Source organism: Pongo abelii, chromosome X (genome assembly GCF_028885655.2).
Source record: "Pongo abelii isolate AG06213 chromosome X, NHGRI_mPonAbe1-v2.0_pri, whole genome shotgun sequence".
Classification (NCBI taxonomy): domain Eukaryota; kingdom Metazoa; phylum Chordata; class Mammalia; order Primates; family Hominidae; genus Pongo; species Pongo abelii.
Genome location: NC_072008.2, coordinates 99332464 through 99345702, shown reverse-complemented (window position 1 = coordinate 99345702; position 13239 = coordinate 99332464). Strand labels below are relative to the sequence as shown.

General features: G+C 32.9%; 1 protein-coding gene across 9 annotated transcripts in view; it reads right to left on the bottom strand.

Moving 5' to 3' along the window:
* The window catches only part of FAM133A (family with sequence similarity 133 member A), a 38988-nt gene that overhangs the window by 25110 nt on the left and 639 nt on the right, over positions 1-13239 (bottom strand). For 3 of the 9 annotated variants that reach the window (XM_002831868.2, XM_054544825.1, XM_002831870.2), the window contains exons 1-2: positions 12785-12942; positions 12306-12378 (exon numbers count right to left, since the gene is read on the bottom strand). The gene's annotated coding sequence lies outside the window, so the exon portion shown is untranslated. Of the gene's footprint in view, positions 1-12305; positions 12943-13239 lie in introns of those variants that run through there. The other 6 variants (XM_002831867.2, XM_054544826.1, XM_054544828.1 and 3 more) reach the window with 3 other exon arrangements.

Genomic DNA, 13239 nt, shown 5'->3' with positions numbered 1-13239 from the left:
AGGTCAAAAGCATTGCAGGGAGTGGGAATGGGCTGAGTGAGAAAAGCAGACAGGAAAATTCAGGGCTTATGCAGAGGAAAATTAAGTTTGGAAAAGTAGGCTGAGGCCAGACAGTGAATGGCCATGAATGTCTGATAAATGAGTCTAGACTTGTTAAAATAGCCCTTTACTAGGCACTATTATGTGACTGGTGGGTCACATGCCTAGTGGGCATCTTTTGTACATTAGATATTGGAAATCCATTTCCTCTGTTTCATGGCACTCTTGTTTTCTTTTGAGAGTAGTCAAGTGAGACTAGGACCAGCAGCCTCATCCTCCTATTATAGCCAAGTAGCAAGTAATTGAATTAAAAATGACTGACATTCCAGTTTATCTCAGCCTCAACATCATGATTAGACTATTCTGGCTATGGAGCCATGTTGTATTCCCTGTTTCCTTGGTCTGCAGGGCTACTTCAGTTTCTGCCTGTTTCCATACCTGACTCACTAGTCTCCCATTGATTCTGTGAGACCCTGATATTTTTCCAATGAATTAAATATTACATAAGTTAGCCAGAGTCTATTTCTGTTGCTTGTAACTAAAAAGTCCTAATTGACATAGCTATGTATTATTTTCCACATTTCACTGAAAAGAAGACTTTGTATTTGTGAAATCTAGTAAATTCCCAAGGCCACACAGCTAGCAAGTGGTAAATGTGGGTATGTTTGACTCTGGAATCTAAGTTGTATAAAATTACCTACTAGATGCTATGTGTCAGGCCAAAGTTTAAACTCTAATTTAAATCTTCAAAACTGATGTTCTTATCCCTATGTCATTCTGGCTTTAAATGAGAAGTGACTGCAGATTTTAGAGAAGGGTATGATATAAAGAAAATTACATTTTAAAAGGGTTTTTTTTTTTTTTTTTTTTTTTTTTTTTTTGAGATGGAGTCTCACTCTGTCACCCTGGCTGGAGTGCAGTGGCGCCATCTAGGCTCACTGCAGCCTCCGCCTCCCAGGTTCAAGTGATTCTCTGCCTCTGTCTCCCGAGTAACTGGGATTACAGGTGCCTGCCACCACGCCCAGCTAATTTTTGTATTTTCAGTAGAGACCAGGTTTCACCATGTTGGCCAGGCTGGCCTTGAACCCCTGACCTCAAGTGATCTGCCCGCCTTGGCCTCCCAAAGTGCTGGGATTACAGGCATGAGCCAGCATGCCCGGCAAAAGGGTTAATTTCAGAGTATGTAGGCTGGAAGGGAAGCAAGAGAGCTTGAGGTTGGAAGATAAATGAAGAAGGTGAGGTGAATAACCCATGTGGGAAATGACAGAAGTCTAAACAGTGAAATGATGGTTAGAACATAAGACAGTGTAGAAGGGAACAATTATTAGAATATTCTATCAGTTTTCATGGCTATCTCTCTGAAATTTGCATCCTATTAATTTTTCTTTTTACTATTTTATAATAACTTTGGTCCAATGACGTCAAATTTCAGTCCAGTAAGCATAAGTCTTACTGAATTAAACAGAATCTCTTGGTAAGCATATTATAAACTTATAAGCATGCATAGATCATTTGCAGCTAAATTAGGTACACATCATTTGCAGAAAAAGTGCAATCTGCCTAGTGATTTTATGATCGAGCAATATTTTATAGGTTGAAATTTCTTCAAATCATCACAAAACTACAGGAAAAAAGGATACCATAAAATTAAGATAGACATTTGTAGAAATTGGCTCAAGTTTTTCCTACAAGAGTAAAAATAAACTTTTCAGAAGAATGGTTAGCCGACTCACGATCTTCATTTTTCAGGTGAGAAAAGTCTCTAGAAGCAAGTCATTTTTCTCCATTAAAAACAGCTGTACGAGTCAATAAGAAAAAGAATAGAAGTTTTGAAATAAGAAGAAACAATTAAAAGTAATTTCACAGAACTTAGACTGTGAACATAATGGAGAGGAGGATAGTACCTCCTCTGACAACTTTATAGTCATCCCAAGAAAATACCATGCTTTTTGGAAAGAACAATGATGCATAGAAGCTTCAAATACCAATCAGAGTAAAGCATAAGCTCTTTAAAAATGGTACAATTTACATGGCACCCATGTATGATAATAATACCTCAGAGCAGCCTGTATGAGTGCTGTTCAAGTGATAGTTCCTCCTTTGCAAAAGTAGTAATTGAAACACTATTTCAGCTTTCTATATAAACTTTGACCAAATAATGACCCAATTTAAACAAACAATGTTATTCATTATTGCCTTAAATGTTTGTTTTTTTAATTATAAAAATAATATATGTTTGTTTTAAAAATTCAAAAAGTGATTCAGAATAGAAAATACAAAGTTAAAGCTTTTCCTTCAATCTAATTTCACTGGTTCGGTGCATCTATCGTCAGACATTTTTCTATGTAAATGAAAACAAACACACATGCACATAACATATATACATCTATACTTTTTATATAGATGGGAGCAAATAATAGATATTGTCTCACAACTTGCTTTTTTCATTTGAAACTTTATTATGGACATGTTTTTTACATATTGAGAACCAGCTCTTTTGTTCTAAGTTACCAAGGCAGATATGTCCTTAAGCTCTGGTTTCTGGCACTTTCCCAACCATCTAAATGTTTCAATAACTGATTTTTGTATTAAAAAAATTTGACTTCTGGCATAAAAAGAGGCACGTAGTTCAATAGAACAGAACAGAATATCAAAACATTAATCCACATATCTACAGCCAAATGATTTTTGACAAAGGCTCCAAGAACACTCATTGGGAAAGGGCAGACTCTTCAATAAATAGTGCTGGGAAAATTGGATAACCATAGGCAGAAAACTGAAACTAGACTCTCCCACCTCTCTCCCTATACAACAATAAACTCAAAATGGATCAGACTTACATGTAAGACACAAGACTATAAATCTATTAGAAGAAAACATAGAGTAAATGCTTCAGGACACTGGTTTGGGAAAAGAGTTTATGAATAAGACCTCAAAAACACAGGCAACAAAAGCAAAAATAAACAAATGGGACTATATCAAACTAAACAGCTTATGCACAGCAAAGGAAACAATCAACAATGTGAAAAGTCTACCTAGAGAATGGGAGAAAATATTTGCAAAGTATTCATCCAACAGGGAATTAATATCCAGAATATACAAAGAACTCAAAACAGCCAAAAAAAAAAACCCATTTCAAAAATTGGCAAATTATCTGAATAGACATTTCAAAAGAAGACATACAAATGGCCAACAAATACATGAAAACATGTTCAACATCACTAATCATCAGGGATATGCAAATCAAAACCACAAAGAGATATCATCTCACCCCAGTTAGGATGGCTATTGTAAAAAAGATAAAAATTAACAAATGCAGATGATGATGCATAGAAAAGGGAACTCTTATACACTTTAAGTAGTGAACTAGTACAGCCACTATGGAGAACAGTATGGAGGTTCCTCAAAAAACCCGCATGTATAATTTTTATAATTATAATAGAAATATGATTTGACTTTCCAAAGAAAAGTATCTTTCAAACAATAAAGAAATTGGAGGAAAGTTGTTTTCAGTAATTTATGAGACAGGAAAATGCAATGTGGCAAGTTTGATTATGCTTAATTCAAGCAACAGATTCTGATAAGAATAAAAGTAACTGGGTTATTAGGGTAGCCATTTTATGAGGTAGAGTACTGTTTATTAAAATAAGAAGCTCTGGTAATTTGATCTATATTTTCCTTTAAATGCTCATTATATGTAAAGGAATTTTGCAATAATTATTTAAAATGTTGTCCTTTAGAAAGAAAATACTAATGAAATAAAAGGGTTAAATAAACAGACATTTTAATTTAATATTAAATGTGGATCATCATTAGATTCCAAAATTTTTCTTCTGAAGACTCTGTGTGTCCTCCTAACTATTAATAGTTTGTGAGGTGTTACTATTTAGAAGTTGGTTGGTAAAAAGCGAATTCTTTAAAACCTGAAAATTTAGTAAACTAATGTAATTTGTTGCATGACAATTATGCATTAGTAAATCAGGCACAATTAAGAGACAACTGTTAAATAAAATTAGAGTGCAATTAAAGGCTAAAAATGAGTTTTATTTGAACAGCAAGTAAAAATGGTACTGCTGGCTGAACGCGGTGGCTCACTCCTGTAATCTCAGCACTTTGGGAGGCCGAGGCAGGTGGATCACTTGAAGTCAGGAGTTCGAGACCAACTGACCAACACGGTTAAACCCCGTCTCTATCAAAAATACAAAAATTAGCTGGGCATGGTGGTGAACGCCTGTAATCCCAGCTATTTGGGAGGCTGAGGCAGGAGAACGGCTTGAACCCGGGAGATGGAGGTTGCAGTGAGCCGAGATCACACCGTTGCACTCCAGCATGGGCAACAAGAGCAAACTTTGTCTCAAAAAAAGAAAAAATGGTACTCCTGTAAGGAAGCCAGTTCATTTGTTTAAGAAATTAATTAGTACAGTACTAAATGTATTCTTGTGCAGAGCAATACTCTGAGCAAGGACAGAGGATTATAAATAAGAAAATATCGTGGTCCCTCTACTAGGTAAATTTAAAATATACATAAGAAAAGAACATGTGTGTGTACACACAATAAATGACCTATGTGGTTCTGTTATAATGTTTATCATAAAGCATACAAAAATGTAATACACTCCAAGCAAATAAGCTCTGAAGGAAAGAAAGAGTTAAAGAACTATGTTCCACTGGGTAACTATTCCTGGAGAAGATAAGTTTAGTAAAAACTGTTTGGACATGCACTATGTTATCAGAATTTTACATGTATTATGTCATTTCGAGCTCAGCATTGCTCTGTGAGATGGGTACTATTATTATCCCCATTCTACAGATGAGGAAATTGAGGCATAGAGAGTTAAAAAATGTGCCCAAGGTCACTGGAGGGTAAAGGACACAGCTTGTACTTATACACTGGTTTGATTCAAGACAGTGAAGTATCACTAAAAGTTTGGGATTAGAGCAAGGATATAAGTGTTTTCACAAAGACCTTTCAAAGAACTATGTACAGCATATCTGAGAGGCTAAGGAGCAGTTTGGGGGCTGCTACAAGCAGATTGGTCAGCTAGCCTAACCATTTATGTAATGCTCTTGTCATGTCATGTTTAATCTTTCTTACAAAGAAGGCTAAACACATTCCCATGATGTAGATAATGTAACAGTTTTAATTAAGGTATCCAGTTACCTCTAAACAAACAAAAAAATGCTTATTCTTTTAGATAGACAAACGCTGGTTATAAGAGAAGACAGACAAAAGTGGTCAGTATTATAATTTTAAAATTTGGTTACACCTGTTTTAAGAGAGTTGCTAAATCAAAGTAATGAATCTAGAGAATGTATGCCTCTATTTCTTCTTTCTCCGAGAAGCAGATTTTTTAACCAAAAGCAACAATTAGTTCATTGACATCTTGTTTGTTTACTCACTTCTTAGAGAATTGTGAAGTGTTAGCTATCATCACCTTGAAAGTATCAATACTAGATTTGCTGAAGCATTAGTCTATACTACTTACTAAACATATACTTTAATAGAAACATCTGCCAGAATGGAGAACAACTAATTTTTTTTCTGAGAGGAGGTACCTAATGAAATTAATTAAATATATTTGGATAGTCTGGAAAAAAATCAGCAGAAAATGTCACTTTGGGCTTCCTTCACTTTGTCCAAATAAATTGCAAAATGGGGAAATAGCCACTGCAAAGATAGATAGATAGATAGATATAGATAGATAGATAGATAGATAGAATATATCTAAGATATCATATAAGATATATACATATATATCATATGCACATAAGATATATCTATCTATATATATTGTAAACTGTTCATTTTTCAAAGTCTTTGGATTTTTCCTTCCTTTTTAGTAAAATTAAATAAAATACTTTCAAACTTGCAATAAAAAGGCTTGCTTTATTTGAATTTTAGGATGAAAATTCTTCAGATGAGTACTACGGGCAAAAAATTCTTGATTACCCTTGTAAAAGTATTCTTCCGTGATGTGGTTTTACATTTTTGAAAAATGTATGCTGTTTGTACATTCAAAACTAGCATTAGCAACAAAAGCAAAAATAGACAAAAGGCATCACATCAAACTAAAAAGTTTTTGCACAATAAAGGAAGTAAATGAGTAAAGAGGCAACATATGGAATGGCAGAATATATTTGCAAACCAAACATATGATAAGGAGTTAAATATTCAAAATATATAAGGAACTCAAACAACTCAGTAATTAAAAAAAACATAATTTTTTAAAATGAGTAAAAGATCTGAAGAGATGTTTTTCAAAAGGCATACAAATGGCCAATAGGTATATGAAAAAATACTTGACATCACTAATCATCAGGTAAATGCAAATGAAAACCATAATGAGATATCATCTCATGCCTGTTAGGACAGCTATTATCAAAAAGACGGAAGGTAAGTGTTGGTGAGGATGTGGAGAAAAGTTAACCCTTGTAAACTGTTGCTGGTAATGTGGATTAGTATAGCCATTATGGAAAACAGTATGGACATTCCTCAAAACTACCGTAAGAATGGAACTACCATATGATCTAGTAATCCCAGTATTGAGTATATATCCAAAGGATATGAAATCAATACATTGAAGAGATATCTGTACTCCCATTTTCATTGCAGCATTAGGTACAATAGCCAAGATATGGAATAAACCTAAGTGCCCATCAATTGATGAATGGATAAAGAAAATACGGTATGTATACACAGTAAAGTATTGATCAGACTTTAAAAAGGGAAATCTTGTCATTTGTGGCAACATAGACAAATCTGGAGAACAATATGCTAAGTGAAATAAGCCAGGCACAGACAAATACCATGTGATCTCACTTACATGTGGAGCACAAAAATGTCACATTAATAGAAACAAAGAGTAAAATGGGTGGTTACTAGACGATTGGGAGTTGGGGGTTTGAGGAGATACTGTTCAAAGGAAACAACATGGCCTGGTGCAGTGGCTCATGCCTGTAATCCCAGCAATTTGGGAGACCAAGGTGGGAGGATCATGAGATCAGGAGATGGAGACCATCCTGGCTAATATGGTGAAACCCTATCTCTACTAAAAAAAAAAAAAAAAAAAAAAAAAATATATATATATATATATATATTTTGCTGGGAGTGGTGGTACACACCTGTAGTCCCAGCTACATGGGAGGCTGAGGCAGGAGAATCACTTGAACCTGGGAGATGGAGGTTGCAGTGAGCCGAGATCACGAACTGCACTCCAGCCTGGGCGACAAAGTGAGACTCCGTCTCAAAAAAAAAAAAAAGACATAACATTTCAGTTAGACAGGAGTGAGGTAAGAGAGATTTTGAGTGTTCTTACCAGAAAAAAATAAGTATTTAAGGTAATATATATGTTAAAATGCTTGATTTAGTCATTCAACAATGTATACATATACCAAAACATCATGTTATATGGCAAAAATATATGTAATTTTTACATGACAATTAAAATTTCTTTAAAAAAATAGCACTATGTTAAATACCCAAATTGGGAAACAATTTTCCTTATCTTATGTTGCATTAAACTTCCCTTTTAAACTCCATGCAGTTAAGGGTATATTGCTAGAAACGCAATTCAGAAATGTTTCCTTAAAAAATAAAAATCTATAACAACATACCATATTCTGTTAATTTGAGTATATCCGTATTATAGGAATAAGTATAAAATGAAATGAAATATTTTTGTTTGAAAACCACTGCTATGGTTTGAAATGTTATAAAACAACCAATGTTTTATTTATTACTATTAATAATAGTAACATCATAACAACCAATATTTTATTACTATTCTTTTTTTAACTATAATTTATTAACAGCTTGAAGATACTTTCTATTCAATATTTCCATTTTTGCAAGCAGGTCTCTCTTTATCAGATGTGAGAAAAACAAGGGCATTATTTGTGCTTCTGAATAATACTAACTACCATTCTTGTGGCTGGGCTATGGACATCTACACACTGGCAACTCCACAAAATAGAAGAACATTTATGTTTCTTTTTGTTATTTCTTTTCTAGGTTTTTACTGCTGTTATCTGACCCTTTATCTCACATAGTTGGGAGTAGAAGTGAAAGGTCAAGGATGAAGATCCAGCTCCTGTGACTGTCTCCATTGTAATGAAATTCTGTTATCACACAATTTTGTTCTCATTCTTTCCCAAATGCATCTAACAAATGGATAACTACCGATTGTGTCATTAAAATCAGTACACAAAGGAACAGATTAGAGCGTCCAACATAGACCCACACATACAAGGACAGCTAATTTTTGACAAATGTGCAAAGGCAAATCAGTGGTGAAAAGACAGTCTATTCAACAAATAGTGCTGGAACAACTGCATATCTATATCAAAAGAAATAAACCTTCAATCCATACCTTGTACTTTTTGCAAAAATGTATCAGACCTAAATGCAAAACCTAAAAGTATAAAACTTAAAAAAAATGGAAGAAAATAATTGTGACTTTGGGTTAAGCAAAGATTTCTAAGAGATGACACACAAAGTATGCTCCATAGAAGAAAAACAAGATAAACTGGACTTCATCAAAATTGCAAACTTCTTATCCCAATTACCCTGATTTGACCACTACACATTGTATTCATGTATCAAAATCACATGTGCCCCCAATATATGATGTATCAATATAAAAATTACTAACGTTTCCTCTTTAAAAACAGTAAAAGGCACCCTTAAGAGAATGCAAAGAAAATATGCGGTCTGAGAGAAAATATTTGCAGAAGCTATAACTGATAAAGAACTTGCATCCAGAGTATATAAAGAACTATCAAAACTTAATGATAAAACAACAATCCTATTTTTTAAATGGACAAAATACAAATGGTCACTTCACCAAAAAAGATATGTGGATGGCAAATCAGCACATGAAAAGGTATTCAATATCATTAGTCATCAAAGAAATATAAATTAAGATCACAATGAAATACTACTGAATATTTATTAGAATGGCTAACTTTTAAAACACTGCCCATATCAAATGTTAGCACTGTTGGTGGAAATGCAAAACAACCACTTTGGAAAATAGGTAATTTCTTAAAAAGTGAAACATACACCTACTATGTGATCCAGTCATTCCACTCCTATGTATTTTTCTAAAAGAAATTAAAACATATGTCCATACAAAACTTATATACAAATGATCATAGCAGCCTTATTTGTAGTAGCCCAGAACTCAAAACAACAAAAATGCCCATCAACAAATTGTAGTATTGCCAAGTAATGAATAATTACTCAGCAGTAAACAGGAAAAAAAACTCCTGATACACACAACAACATGGGTAAATTTCAAAATAAGTCTGCAAAGACAGGCAAAAAGAGGAACGTACTACACTATTCCACTTATATAAAATTTTAGAAAATGCAAATTCATCTATAGGGACAGAAAACAGATCAGTGATTGTCTAGGGACAAGAGGAGGGATTCAAAGGCATATGAAGAAACTTTCAGGGATGATACAATTTTCATTATTTTGTCTGTGGTGATACTTTTGCAGATACACACATTTATTGTGTGCCTATTATACATCAATAAAATGGTTTTTAAAAAAGAATTAACTTGTGTATTCAGATACAACTTGTCCAAGAAGAACAGGAGGAAGTCATTCAAAAATAAATGAACTTGCAATGCTTTGCTTCTTAGATACCTATAAAAAAAGATAACGCTGCTACACTTGTCATTATATACTTTGTGTGTTTGTGTGGTAGGAGTGGGTGGTGGAAGGGATTGTGTGTATGTTCATATTAAGGGAGGTATCAACAGATGTTAATGTGCTATGTTCAGTCTGAGTATACTATCAGATTCTGTGTTATGTATCATCTCATGTAGAAGCATGAACATTTAGCCCCCCCAAAAAATCATCTATTAATTGAACAAAAAACATATCACTATGCAAATAATTTATATCTAACCTTATTAAGAAAAACAAACATATGATATGATAAAACTAATACTTATATTTCACAGTAGAACAAATAGGATATAATGCATCAATTAAATTGATTATGAAGAAAAAGCTTATTTTCTTTTAGATACCTACTACATAAAATTAAATAAACTAATTGACCAAAAAAAAGGCTACAAAAATAAGTGTGTTACAAGATACTTATGTATACACAATTAAAGTAGAGAATTGTGATTAGAAAAAGTCATCTACTTTCAACCATTTTCATTGCCTATATCTAGGAAAAAATAATTCCAAATTGAAAATAACAATTTTTGATTAGTACATTATTTTTATATGATGTTTTTATAAGCTTTTTTCTATTTTTCATCTTCATGTTCCATTCCAAACTTTTCCAGGATCAGTGTGAGTGGTTAAGTAGTAATCTGTAATCCTTGAAAAGCATCCAAAAACCCCCCCAAGTATCCAAAAAAAAAAAAACCAACCAATTTTAATATGAAAGTAACTGAAAGTAATTTAGTCACATTTGCCCAATATCATGCGTTATTTCCTGAAGAAATCATAGTTGTCTTAAGTAAGTCAAGGCCAAAATCATTTTACCTTTAGGATTTCACCATTGATTAATTTCTTGCTTAATTCGGTGGAAAACAAAAAATATGAACAGACAATTCTCAAAAAAACATAAACATATGAAAAGACAATCTTACCACTAATCTAAGAAATAAAAATACATAATATTGATAAATTAATTTGGAGATGTTGATTACAAATGTAAGTAGTGATTACTTCTCAGTGGTATTTTGAGTTACTTTTAATTTCTTCTTTGTATTTCAATGTATTGTCTGACTTTATCAATGAACACATATCATTTTCACAAAATGTAAAGTTATCTTAAAACCGACTCATTAGTTGTTTGCAGAAAACGTCTGACCAATGGATCAGAAAAGAATTTAGAAACAGACCCAAGCAATTTATTTAATGTGATCAAAATAGCATTTCAAGTAAGCAGGAGATAGAAAGATTACCAAATAAATGGTACTAGAAGAATTAGCTAGCTAATAAAAATAAATATTTTAAAAATCTGGATCCCTAACTCATGACTGACTCTAAAATACTAATTCCTGATGCTACAAAGTTTAAAACATAAGAGCATACATTTTTTTAAATCTCCATAATTTAAAATAAAAATAGTAAGTTTCAGAAAAATATTTATGGTATAACACCAATGATGTAAATCATTGTTTCTGTAACATATGTTTTGATTAAAATTATTCAATGAAAGGATATGCACTTAGTAAATTTCATTCACCATTATACTACAATCCTCTACCACATTTGCCCGGCATATGACAGGCACAAAAATATATTAGTTGGATGACCAAAAAATGAACCTTTATGCACTGTTGGAACTGTAAATTGTGATAATCATTCTGCAGAGAGTTCGGCAACATGTATACAATAATAATTTCATAATATGAAATGATCATCCCCAAGCCATCCATTTCTAGGAATTTATCTTATGACCAATTTTCACAAGTGCATAATATATGCTTTAGGTATCCAGGGACACTTTTGTTATAGCAGGAAAATAGTATGTATTTAAGGGGAGAGATGGCATAGAAATGGCCACCCTATAACAGGAATCTGGTCAAATAAGTTAAGGCAATTATTTCCATGGAATATGCACTTATTTAAAAATAAGATGTCGATCATTTGCCATGAAAATTTAGCCACTAGTAATTGATAAATTAAATGAAAAGATTACAAAACATAATATGGTGTCACATAGATAAAGCAGTATACATAAATAGGCAGGTATGTATATGCACAAGGAAATTTCTGGAAGGAAGTGCATCAAAATGCTAGTAATTCTTATCATTTGGTGGTTAAGTTTGTGTGTTTTTACTACTGTTGGAATTTTCAATATTGAGGTTTTATCTTTGCAATGTTCACAGACTTTGACAATTAGAGATAAACAATAAAAGTAAATGCATTTATGAAACAGAAAAGCGTTTCCTAACTTTTAAAAAACGTGATTACATGACAAAGCACAAATTCTATAAAGATTAATCTAACTTTAATACATTTCCTCATTTGAAATGAATAATTTATCATATTTCATATTTTAATTTACCACTTGTATTCTATGACCAGGTTTAGATAGTTAATGCGGTTAAGTATGTAATTGTCTACATTAGTATGCCAAATTACCTCTGTGGATTTTCCTGTTCCCATAGAATTATCAAGATAATTCTCTAAAATAAATCTTTAAACGACTGTATCCTGTAAACTTTTATTCAGATGGAGATGAGTAATTTTTTTCATTCTTTAAAATGTGCTAAATATGATCCTTACCTTTCAATGAAAAGTAAATACTCGTCTTTTTTATTGTACCAAGGGAGTTGTTCTGTAGCAGAAAAAAAAAATCCTGTAAATAAAAATAACAAATACCCGTTTTTAAACTTCATTTTGCAAAAGTTTATTCACATATTACTGGACTTGTAAATCATACTATAGTATGGCTAGAATTTTACAACATTAGAAGGAAATTGGTGGCAGATGACATCGCATACACTGACAGAAGATGCACATTCATTAGCACAAATTCCTCCTCCCATCCCACTGTTCTTGGAATTGAAACCTGCTGCACAAAAGTATAACGCAAATCATTTGCTTTTTAACAATACTACCTAACATTTAATACCTCTTTGTTTTATCTACAAGGTTGTTACAAGCATTGAGAAGGGCTACGTGGCAAGTTAGCAGCAAGGTTGGGGTACATAATATGCCAGCCTAAAAAGAGAAATATAATAAAAATGGTGTAACTGACTCACGGCAACATGGGTTCGCAAACCTTGTAGATGGATATAAACCAGGCTTGCCAAACATCACAGACAGCACTTATTAAATCAGCTTCGTGGAATGCAATACGCCTGCTGTCTAGTCCCTCCCTCCTCTGCCAATAACCGACTCTCCCCTTTTTTATCCAGTGTAAAAATGCATGCTCATAGAATATTTAGAGAAATCGTTTTGTTTTTAAATCGTCCATAGTCACACTACCCAATGACGCCATTTGGACCATTTTCATTCAATTTTTTTTTTTTTTTTTTTTTTTTTTTTTTTTTTTTTACAGCTTTTTGTCAAGAGACCCGTGACAAACTAAACGGGAATTCAGGGTGGGCGGATGGGAGAAGGAAGACACGCCTCTTCTGCCCTTGTTAGGAACTATGGCTGGTATTTTTACCTCATGTCTACGCGTTTTTTTCTTTTTTAATTATAAAACCATAAA